This window comes from Pan paniscus, chromosome 13 (genome assembly GCF_029289425.2).
Source record: "Pan paniscus chromosome 13, NHGRI_mPanPan1-v2.0_pri, whole genome shotgun sequence".
Lineage (NCBI taxonomy): Eukaryota > Metazoa > Chordata > Mammalia > Primates > Hominidae > Pan > Pan paniscus.
This window is the reverse complement of record NC_073262.2, coordinates 3,446,651-3,460,444: the sequence shown is the minus strand read 5'-3', so window position 1 is coordinate 3,460,444 and position 13,794 is coordinate 3,446,651.

The window sequence follows — 13,794 nt, the reverse complement described above, 5'->3', positions numbered from 1 at the left end:
TGTTTATACAGATAGCAATGTAGATATTTGAATGTTTATACAGATAGCGGTCTAGAGATTTCCATGTTTATACTGATAACAGTGTACATATTTCCATGTTTATACAGATAGCAGTGTAGATAATTCCATGTTTATGCAGATAGCGGTGGAGATATTTTCAAGTTTATACAGATAGCGGTGGACATGTTTTCATGTTTATAGAGATGGCAGTGTAGATATTTCCAAGTTTATACAGATAGTGGTGTCGATATTTCCGTGTTTATACAGATAGCGGTGCAGATATTTCCATGTTTGTAGAGACAGTGGTGTAGATATTTCCATGTTTTTACAGATGGGGGTTTAGATATTTCCATGTTTACACAGATGACTGTGTATTTATTTCCATGTTTATACATATGGCGGTGTAGATATTTCCATGTTTAGAGAGATAGCCATGAAGATATTTCCATGTTTATACAGACAGCGGTGTAGACATTTCTATGTTTATAGAGATAGTGGTGTAGATATTTCCATAGTTATACAGATATCGGTGTAGATATTTCCATGTTTATACATATAGCGGTGAAGATGTTTCCATGTTTATACAGATAGCGGTGTAGATATATCCATGTTTATACAGACCGTGGTGTATATATTTCCATGTTTATACAGATAGCGGTGTAGATATTTCCATGTTTATACAGATAGCGGTGTATATATTTCCATGTTTATACAGATAGCGGAGTAGATATTTCCATGTTTATACAGATAGCGGTGTAGATAATTCCATGTTTATACAGATAGCGGTGGAGATATTTTCAAGTTTATACAGATAGTGGTGGACATATATTCATGTTTATAGAGATGGCAGTGTAGATATTTCCAAGTTTATACAGATAGCGGTGTCGATATTTCCGTGTTTATACAGATAGCGGTGCAGGTATTTCCATGTTTGTAGAGACAGCGGTGTAGATATTTCCATGTTTTTACAGATTGGTGTGAAGATATTTCCATGTTTATACAGATGACTGTGAAGATATTTCCATGTTTTTTACAGATGGTGGTGTAAATATTTCCATGTTACGCAGATAGCGGTGTGGATATTTCCATGTTTATACAGATAGCGATGTAGATATTTCCATGTTTATAGAGATGGCTGTGCAGTTATTTACATGTTTATACAGATTGCAGTGTAGATATTTCCACGTTTATACAGATTGTGGGGTAGATATTTCCATGTTTATACAGATGACTGTGTAGGTATTTCCATGTTTATACATATGGCGGTGTAGATATTTCCATGTTTAGAGAGATAGCCATGAAGATATTTCCATGTTTAAACAGACAGCGGTGTAGACATTTCCATGTTTATAGAGATAGCGGTGTAGATATTTCCATAGTTATACAGATAGCGGTGTAGATATTTCCATGTTTATAGAGATAGCGGTGTAGATGTTTCCATGTTTATACAGATAGCGGTGTAGATATATCCATATTTATACAGATCGTGATGTATATATTTCCATGTTTATACAGATAGCGGTGTAGATATTTCCATGTTTATACAGATAGCGGTGTAGATATTTCCATATTTACAGAGATAGAGTTGTAGATATTTCCATATTTGCACTGATTGCGGTGAACATATTGCCACATTTATACAGATAGCGGTGTAGATATTTCCATGTTTATACAGATAGCGGTGTAGATATTTCCATGTTTATACTGATAGCGGTGTAGATATTTGCATGTTTATACAGATAGCGGTGTAGATAATTCCATGTTTATACAGATAGCGGTGGAGATATTTTCAAGTTTATACAGATAGCGGTGGACATATTTTCATGTTTATAGAGATGGCAGTGTAGATATTTCCAAGTTTATACAGATAGCGGTGTAGATATTTCCATGTTTATACAGATAGCGGTGTAGATATACCCATGTTTATGCTGATTGCGGTGTAGATATTTCCATGTGTATACAGATAGCGGTGTAGATATTTCCATATTTACAGAGATGGAGGTGTAGGTATTTCCATATTTGCACAGATTGCGGTGTACATTTTTCCACGTTTATACAGATAGCGGTGTAGGTATTTCAATGTTTATAGAGATAGCGGTTTAGTCATTTCCATGTTTATACAGATGGCAGTGTAGTTATTTCCATGTTTATACAGAAGGCGGTGAAGATATTTCCATGTTTTTAGAGATAGATATGTAGATATTTCCATGTTTATACAGATAGCGGTGTTGACATTTCCATGTTTATAGAGATAGCGGTGTAGATATTTCCATATTTATACAGATAGCGGAGTACATATTTCCATGTTTATACAGATAGCAGTGTAGGTATTAACATGTTTATACAGATAGCGGTGTTGATAAATCCATGTTTATACAGATTGTGGTGTAGATATTTCCATGTTTATATAGATAGCGGTGTAGATATTTCCATGTTTATACAGATAGTGGTGTAGATATTTCCATGTTTACAGAGGCAGAGGTGTAGATATTTCCATATTCACACAGATTGCGGTGTACATATTTCCATGTTTACACAGACAGCTGTGAAGATATTTCCATGTTTACACAGATAGTGTTGTAGATATTTCCAAGTTTATAGAGATTGCAGTGTAGATATTTCCATGTTTAAAAAGATAGCGGTGTAGATATTTCGATGTTTATACAGATAGCGGTGGAGATATTTCGATGTTTATACAGATAGCGGTGTAGATATTTCCATGTTTATACAGATAGCGGTGTAGATATTTCCATGTGTATACAGATAGAAATGTAGATATTTGAATGTTTATACAGATAGCGGTCTAGAGATTTCCATGTTTATACAGATACCGGTGTAGATAATTCCATGTTTATGCAGATAGCGGTGGAGATATTTTCAGGTTTATACAGATAGCGGTGTACATATTTTCATGTTTAAAGAGATGGCAGTGTAGATATTTCCAAGTTTATACAGATAGCGGTGTCGATATTTCCGTGTTTATACAGATAGCGGTGTAGGTATTTGCATGTTTGTAGAGACAGCGGTGTAGATATTTCCATGTTTTTACAGATGGTGGTGTAGATATTTCCATGTTTATACAGATGACTCTGTAGATATTTCCATGTTTTTTACAAATGGCGGTGTAAATATTTCCATTTTACGCAGATAGCGGTGTGGATATCTCCATGTTTATACAGATAGCAATGTAGATATTTCCATGTTTATAGAGATGGCTGTGTAGTTATTTCCATGTTTATACAGATTGCAGTGTAGATATTTCCATTTTTATACAGATAGTGGAGTAGACATTTCCATGTTTATACAGATGACTGTGTAGGTATTTCCATGTTTATACATATGGCGGAGTAGATATTTCCATGTTTAGAGAGATAGCCATGAAGATATTTCCATGTTTATACAGACAGCGGTGTAGACATTTCCATGTTTATAGAAATAGCGGTGTAGATATTTCCATAGTTATGCAGATAGCGGTGTAGATATTTCCATGTTTACAGGTAGCGGTGTAGATGTTTCCATGTTTACACAGATAGCGGTGCAGATATATCCATGTTTATACAGATTGTGGTGTATATATTTCCATGTTTATACAGATAGCGGTGTAGATATTTCCATGTTTATACAGATAGCGGTGTAGGTATTTCCATATCTACAGAGATACAGGTGTAGATATTTCCATATTTGCTCAGATTGCAGTGTAGATATTTCCACGTTTATACAGATAGCGGTGTAGATATTTCCATGTTTATACAGATGGCAATGTAGATATTTCCATGTTTATACAGATAGCGGTGTTGACATTTCCATGTTTATAGAGATAGCGGTGTAGATATTTCCATATTTATACAGATAGCGGAGTACATATTTCCATGTTTATACAGATAGCAGTGTAGATATTAACATGTTTATACAGATAGCGGTGTTGATATATGCATGTTTATACAGATTGTGGTGTAGATATTTCCATGTTTATACAGATAGCGGTGTAGATATTTCCATGTTTATACAGATAGTGGTGTAGATATTTCCATGTTTACAGAGGCAGATGTGTAGATATTTCCATATTCACACAGATTGTGGTGTACATATTTCCATGTTTACACAGACAGCTGTGAAGATATTTCCATGTTTACAGAGATAGTGTTGTAGATATTTCTATGTTTATAGAGATTGCAGTGTAGATATTTCCATGTTTATAAAGATAGCGGTGTAGATATTTCGATGTTTATACAGATAGCGGTGGAGATATTACCATGTTTATATAGATAGCGCTGTAGATATTTGCATGTTTATGCAGATTGCGGTGTAGATATTTCCATGTTTATAGAGATACCGGTGTAGATATTTCCATGTGTATACAGATAGCAATGTAGTTATTTGAATGTTTATACAGATAGCGGTCTAGAGTTTTCCATGTTTATACAGATAACGGTGTACATATTTCCATGTTTATACAGATAGCAGTGTAGACAATTCCATATTTATGCAGATAGCTGTGGAGATATTTTCAAGTTTATACAGATAGCGGTGGACATGTTATCATGTTTATAGAGATGGCAGTGTAGATATTTCCAAGTTTATACAGATAGCGGTGTCGATATTTCCGTGTTTATACAGATAGCGGTGCAGATATTTCCATGTTTGTAGAGACAGTGGTGTAGATATTTCCATGTTTTTACAGATGGGGGTTTAGATATTTCCTTGTTTATACAGATGACTGTGTATTTATTTCCATGTTTATACATATGGCGGTGTAGATATTTCCATGTTTAGAGAGAGAGCCATGAATATATTTCCATGTTTATACAGACAGCGGTGTAGACATTTCTATGTTTATAGAGATAGTGGTGTAGATATTTCCATAGTTATACAGATATCGGTGTAGATATTTCCATGTTTATACATATAGCGGTGTAGATGTTTCCATGTTTATACAGATAGCGGTGTAGATATATCCATGTTTATACAGACCGTGGTGTATATATTTCCATCTTTATACAGATAGTGGTGTAGATATTTCCATGTTTACACAGGTAGGGGTGTAGATATTTCCATATCTACAGAGATAAACGTGTAGATATTTCCATATTTGCACAGATTGCGGTGTAGATATTTCCACCTTTATACAGATAGCAGTGTAGATATTTCCATGTTTATGCAGATAGCGGTGTAGACATATCCATGTTTATGCTGATTGCGGTGTAGATATTTCCATGTATATACAGATAGCGGTGTAGATATTTCCATATTTACAGAGATAGAGGTGTAGATATTTCCATATTTGCACAGATTGCGGTGTACATATTTCCACGTTTATACAGATAGCGGTGTAGATATTTCAATGTTTATAGAGATAGCGGTTTTGTCATTTCCATGTTTATACAGATGGCAGTGTAGTTATTTCCATGTTTATACAGAAGGCGGTGAAGATATTACCATGTTTTTAGAGATAGATATGTAGATATTTCCAAGTTTATACAGATAGCGGTGTAGATAATTCCATGTTAATACAGATAGCGGTGGAGATATTTTCAAGTTTATACAGATAGCGGTGGACATATTTTCATGTTTATAGAGATGGCCGTGTAGATATTTCCAAGTTTATACAGATAGCGGTGTCGATATTTCCGTGTTTATACAGATAGCGGTGCAGGTATTTCCATGTTTGTAGAGACAGCGGTGTAGATATTTCCATGTTTTTACAGATGGGTGTGAAGATATTTCCATGTTTATACAGATGTCTGTGTAGATATTTCCATGTTTTTTTACAGATGGTGGTGTAAATATTTCCATGTTATGCAGATAACGGTGTGTATATTTCCATGTTTATACAGATAGCGATGTAGATATTTCCATGTTTATAGAGATGGCTGTGCAGTTATTTCCATGTTTATACAGATTGCAGTGTAGATATTTCCATGTTTATACAGATTGTGGGGTAGATATTTCCATGTTTATACAGATGACTGTGTAGGTATTTCCATGTTTATACATATGGCGGTGTAGATATTTCCATGTTTAGAGAGATAGCCATGAAGATATTTCAATGTTTATACAGACAGCGGTGTAGAGATTTCCATGTTCATAGAGATAGCGGTGTAGATATTTCCATAGTTATACAGAAAGCGGTGTAGATATTTCCATGTTTATACAGATAGCGGTGTAGATGTTTCCATGTTTATACAGATAGCGGTGGAGATATATCCATGTTTATACAGATCGTGATGTATATATTTCCATGTTTATACAGATAGCGGTGTAAATACTTCCATGTTTATACAGATTGCGGTGTAGATATTTCCATATTTACAGAGATAGAGGTGTAGATATTTCCATATTTGCACAGATTGCGGTGAACATATTTCCACGTTTATACAGATAGTGGTGTAGATATTTCCATGTTTATACAGATAGCGGTGTAGATATTTCCATGTTTATACAGATAGCAGTGTAGATATTTCCATCTTTATACAGATAGCGGTGTAGATAATTCCATGTTTATACAGATAGCGGTGGAGATATTTTCAAGTTCATACAGATAGCGGTGGACATATTTTCATGTTTATAGAGATGGCAGTGTAGATATTTCCAAGTTTATACAGACAGCGGTGTAGATATTTCCATGTTTATACAGATAGCGTTGTAGATATATCCATGTTTATGCTGATTGCGGTGTAGATATTTCCATGTTTATACAGATAGCGGTGTAGATATTTCCATATTTACAGAGATAGAGGTGTAGATCTTTCCATATTTGCACAGATTGCGGTGTACATATTTCCACGTTTATACAGATAGCGGTGTAGATATTTCAATGTTTATAGAGATAGCGGTTTAGTCATTTCCATGTTTATACAGATGGCAGTGTACATATTTCCATGTTTATACAGAAGGCGGTGAAGATATTTCCAAGTTTTTAGAGATAGATATGTAGATATTTCCATGTTTATACAGATAGCGGTGTTGACATTTCCATGTTTATAGAGATAGCAGTGTAGATATTTCCATATTTATACAGATATCGGTGTAGATATTTCCATGTTTATATATATAGCGGTGTAGATATTTCCATGTTTATACAGATATCGGTGTTGATATATCCATGTTTATAGAGATTGTGGTGTAGATATTTCCATGTTTATACAGATAGCGGTGTAGATATTTCCATGTTTACAGATAGTGGTGTAGACATTTCCATGTTTACAGAGGCAGAGGTGTAGATATTTCCATATTCACACAGATTGTGGTGTACATATTTCCATGTTTACACAGACAGCGGTGAAGATATTTCCATGTTTACACAGATAGTGTTGTAGATATTTCCATGTTTATAGAGATTGCAGTGTAGATATTTCCATGTTTATAAAGATAGCGGTGTAGATATTTCGATGTTTATAGAGATAGCGGTGGAGATATTTCCATGTTTATATAGATAGCGCTGTAGATATTTGCATGTTTATACAGATAGCGGTGTAGATATTTCCATGTTTATACAGATAGCGGTGTAGATATTTCCATGTGTATACAGATAGCAATGTAGATATTTGAATGTTTATACAGATAGTGGTCTAGAGATTTCAATGTTTATAAAGATAACGGTGTAGATATTTCCATGTTTATACAGTTAAAGGTGTAGATAATTCCATGTTTATGCAGATAGCGGTGGAGATATTTTCAAGTTTATACAGATAGCGGTGTACATAATTTCATGTTTAAAGAGATGGCAGTGTAGATATTTCCAAGTTTATACAGATAGCAGTGTCGATATTTCCGTTTTTATACAGATAGCGTTGCAGATATTTGCATGTTTGTAGAGACAGCGGTGTAGATATTTCCATGTTTTTACAGATGGGGGTGTAGATATTTCCATGTTTATACAGATGACTGTGTAGGTATTTCCATGTTTTTTACAAATGGAGGTGTAAATATTTCCATGTTACGCAGATAGCGGTGTGGATATCTCCATGTTTATACAGATAGCAATGTAGATATTTCCATGTTTATAGAGATGGCTGTGTAGTTATTTCCATGTTTATACAGATTGCGGTGTAGATATATCCATGTTTATGCTGATTGCGGTGTAGATATTTCCATGTTTATACAGATAGCGGTGTAGATATTTCCATATTTACAGAGACAGAGGTGTAGATATTTCCATATTTGCACAGATTGCGGTGTACATATTTCCACGTTTATACAGATAGCGGTGTAGATATTTCAATGTTTATAGAGATAGCGGTTTAGTCATTTCCATGTTTATACAGATGGCAGTGTAGTTATTTCCATGTTTATACAGAAGGCGGTGAAGATATTACCATGTTTTTAGAGATAGATATGTAGATATTTCCAAGTTTATACAGATAGCGGTGTAGATAATTCCATGTTAATACAGATAGCGGTGGAGATATTTTCAAGTTTATACAGATAGCGGTGGACATATTTTCATGTTTATAGAGATGGCAGTGTAGATATTTCCAAGTTTATACAGATAGCGGTGTCGATATTTCCGTGTTTATACAGATAGCGGTGCAGGTATTTCCATGTTTGTAGAGACAGCGGTGTAAATATTTCCATGTTTTTACAGATGGGTGTGAAGATATTTCCTTGTTTATACAGATGACTGCGTAGATATTTCCATGTTTTTTTACAGATGGTGGTGTAAATATTTCCATGTTACGCAGATAGCGGTGTGGATATTTCCATGTTTATACAGATAGCGATGTAGATATTTCCATGTTTATAGAGATGGCTGTGCAGATATTTCCATGTTTATACAGATTGCAGTGTAGATATTTCCATGTTTATACAGATTGTTGGGTAGATATTTCAATGTTTATACAGATGACTGTGTAGGTATTTCCATGTTTATACATATGGCGGTGTAGATATTTCCATGTTTAGAGAGATAGCCATGAAGATATTTCAATGTTTATACAGACAGCGGTGTAGAGATTTCCATGTTCATAGAGATAGCGGTGTAGATATTTCCATAGTTATACAGATAGCGGTGTAGATATTTCCATGTTTATACAGATAGCGGTGTAGATATTTCCATGTTTATACAGATAGCGGTGGAGATATATCCATGTTTATACAGATCGTGATGTATATATTTCCATGTTTATACAGATAGCGGTGTAAATATTTCCATGTTTATACAGATAGCGGTGTAGATATTTCCATATTTACAGAGATAGAGGTGTAGATATTTCCATATTTGCACAGATTGCGGTGAACATATTTCCACGTTTATACAGATAGCGGTGTAGATATTTCCATGTTTATACAGATAGCGGTGTAGATATTTCCATGTTTATACAGATAGCAGTGTAGATATTTCCATGTTTATACAGATAGCGGTGTAGATAATTCCATGTTTATACAGATAGCGGTGCAGATATTTTCAAGTTTATACAGATAGCGGTGGACATATTTTCATGTTTATAGAGAAGGCAGTGTAGATATTTCCAAGTTTATACAGACAGCGGTGTAGATATTTCCATGTTTATACAGATAGCGGTGTAGATATATCCATGTTTATGCTGATTGCGGTGTAGATATTTCCATGTTTATACAGATAGCGGTGTAGATATTTCAATGTTTATAGAGATAGCGGTTTAGTCATTTCCATGTTTATACAGATGGCAGTGTAGATATTTCCATGTTTATACAGAAGGCGGTGAAGATATTTCCATGTTTTTAGAGATAGATATGTAGATATTTCCATGTTTATACAGATAGCGGTGTTGACATTTCCATGTTTATAGAGATAGCGGTGTAGATATTTCCATATTTATACAGATATCGGCGTAGATATTTCCATGTTTATACATATAGCGGTGTTGATGTTTCCATGCTTATACAGATAGCGGTGTTGATATATCCATGTTTATACAGATTGTGGTATAGATATTTCCATGTTTATACAGATAGCGGTGTAGATATTTCCATGTTTACAGATAGTGGTGTAGACATTTCCATGTTTACAGAGGCAGAGGTGTAGATATTTCCATATTCACACAGATTGTGGTGTACATATTTCCATGTTTACACAGACAGCTGTGAAGATATTTCCATGTTTACACAGATAGTGTTGTAGATATTTCCATGTTTATAGAGATTGCAGTTTAGATATTTCCATGTTTATATAGATAGCAGTGTAGATATTTCGATGTTTATACAGATAGCGGTGGAGATATTTCCATGTTTATATAGATAGCGCTGTAGATATTTGCATGTTTATACAGATAGCGGTGTAGATATTTCCATGTTTATACAGATAGCGGTGTAGATATTTCCATGTGTATACAGATAGCAATGTAGATATTTGAATGTTTATACAGATAGTGGTCTAGAGATTTCAATGTTTATACAGATAACGGTGTAGATATTTCCATGTTTATACAGATAAAGGTGTAGATAATTCCATGTTTATGCAGATAGCGGTGGAGATATTTTCAAGTTTATACAGACAGCGGTTTACATATTTTCATGTTTAAAGAGATGGCAGTGTAGATATTTCCAAGTTTATACAGATAGCGGTGTCGATATTTCCGTGTTTATACAGATAGCGGTGCAGATATTTGCATGTTTGTAGAGACAGCGGTGTAGATATTTCCATGTTTTTACAGATGGGGGTGTAGATATTTCCATGTTTATACAGATGGCTGTGTAGATATTTCCAAGTTTTTTACAAATGGCGGTGTAAATATTTCCATGTTACGCAGATAGCGGTGTGGATTTCTCCATGTTTATACACATAGCAATGTAGATATTTCCATGTTTATAGAGATGGCTGTGTAGTTATTTCCATGTTTATACAGATTGCGGTGTAGATATATCCATGTTTATGCTGATTGCGGTGTAGATATTTCCATGTTTATACAGATAGCGGTGTAGATATTTCCATATTTACAGAGACAGAGGTGTAGATATTTCCATATTTGCACAGATTGCGGTGTACATATTTCCACGTTTATACAGATAGCGGTGTAGATATTTCAATGTTTATAGAGATAGCGGTTTAGTCATTTCCATGTTTATACAGATGGCAGTGTAGTTATTTCCATGTTTATACAGAAGGCGGTGAAGATATTTCCATGTTTTTAGAGATAGATATGTAGATACTTCCATGTTTATACAGATAGCGGTGTTGACATTTCCATCTTTATAGAGATAGCGGTGTAGATATTTCCATATTTATACAGATAGCGGAGTACATATTTCCATGTTTATACAGATAGCAGTGTAGGTAATAACATCTTTATACAGATAGCGGTGTTGATGTATCCATGTTTATACAGATTGTGGTGTAGATATTTCCATGTTTATATAGATAGCGGTGTAGATATTTCCATGTTTAAACAGATAGTGGTGTAGATATTTCCATGTTTACAGAGGCAGAGGTGTAGGTATTTCCATATTGACACAGATTGTGTTGTACATATTTCCATGTTTACACAGACAGCTGAGAAGGTATTTCCATGTTTACACAAATAGTGTTGTAGATATTTCCATGTTTATAGAGATTGCAGTGTAGATATTTCCATGTTTATAAAGATAGCGGTGTAGATATTTCGATGTTTATACAGATAGCGGTGGAGATATTTCCATGTTTAAATAGATAGCGCTGTAGATATTTGCATGATTATACAGATAGCGGTGTAGATATTTCCATGTTTATACAGATAGCGGTGTAGATATTTCCATGATTATACAGATTGCAGCGTAGATACTTCCATGTTTATACAGATAGTGGAGTAGATATTTCCATGTTTATACAGATGACTGTTTAGGTATTTATATGTTTATACATATGGCGGAGTAGATATTTCCATGTTTAGACAGATAGCCATGAAGATATTTCCATGTTTATACAGACTGCGGTGTAGACATTTCCATGTTTCTAGAAATAGCGGTGTAGATATTTCCATAGTTATACAGATAGCGGTTTAGATATTTCCATGTTTATACAGATAGCGGTGTAGATGTTTCCATGTTTACACAGATAGCGGTGTAGATATATCCATGATTATACAGATTGCGGTGTAGATATTTCCACGTTTATACAGATAGCGGTGTAGATATTTCCATGTTTATACAGATAGCGGTGTACATAATTCCATGTTTATGCAGATAGCGGTGGAGATATTTTCAAGTTTATACAGATAGCGGTGGACCTATTTTCATGTTTATAGAGATAGCAGTGTAGATATTTCCAAGTTTTTACAGATAGCGGTGTCGATATTTCCGTGCTTATACTGATAGCGGTGCAGGTATTTCCATGTTTGTAGAGACAGCAGTGTAGATATTTCCATGTTTTTACAGATGGGGTGAAGATATTTCCATGTTTATACAGATGACTTTGTAGAGATTTCCATGTTTTTTACAGATGGTGGTATAAATATTTCCATGTTACGCAGATAGCAGTGTGGATATTTCCATGTTTATTCAGATAGCGATGTAGATATTTCCATGTTTATAGAGATTGCTATGTAGTTATTTCCATGTTTATACAGATTGCAGTGTAGATATTTTCATGTTTATACAGATTGTGGGGTAGATATTTCCATGTTTATACAGATGACTGTGTAGGTATTTCCATGTTTACACATATGGTGGTGTAGATATTTCCATGTTTAGAGAGATAGCCATGAAGATATTTCCATGTTTATACAGACAGCGTTGTAGACATTTCTCTGTTTATAGAGATAGCGGAGTAGATATTTCCATAGTTATACAGATAGCGGTGTAGATATTTCCATGTTTATACAGATAGCGGTGTAGATGTTTCCATGTTTATACAGATAGCGGTGTAGATATATCCATGTTTATAAAGATCGTGTTGTATGTATTTCCATGTTTATACAGATAGCGGTGTAGATATTTCCATGTATATATAGATAGCGGTGTAGATATTTCCATATTTACAGAGATAGAGGTGTAGATATTTCCATATTTGCACAGATTGCGGTGTACATATTTCCACGTTTATACAGATAGCGGTGTAGATATTTCCATGTTTATACAGATTGCGGTCTAGATATTTCCATGTTTGTACAGATAGCGGTGTAGTTATTTCCATGTTAATACAGATAGCGGTGTAGATAATTCCATGTTTATACAGATAGCGGTGGAGATATTTTCAAGTTTATACAGTTAGCGATGGACATATTTTCATGTTTATAGAGATGGCAGTGTAGGTATTTCCAAGTTTATACAGATTGCGGTGTAGATATTTCCATGTTTATACAGATAGTGGTGTGCTTATTTCCATGTTTATACAGATAGCGGTGTAGATATATCCATGTTTATACAGATTGCGGTGTAGATATTTCCATGTTTATAAAGATAGCGGTGTAGATATTTCTATGTTTACACAGATTGCGGTGGAAATGTTTCCATGTTTATACAGATAGCGATGTAAATATTTCCATGTTTATACAGATAGCGGAGGAGATATATCCATGTTTATATAGATAGCGGTGTAGACATTTCCATGTTTATACAGATAGCGGTGTAGATATTTCCATGTTTATACAGATAGCAGTGGAGATATTTCCATGTTTAGACAGATAGCGGTGGAGATATTTCAATGTTTATACAGGTGACTGTGTAGATATTTCCATGTGTATACAGATGGCAGTGTAGATATTTCCAAGTTTATACAGATAGCGGTGTCGATATTTCCGTGTTTATACAGATATCGGTGGAGATATTTGCATGTTTGTAGAGACAGCGGTGTAGATATTTCCATGTTTTTACAGATTGGGGTGTAGATATTTCCATGTTTAT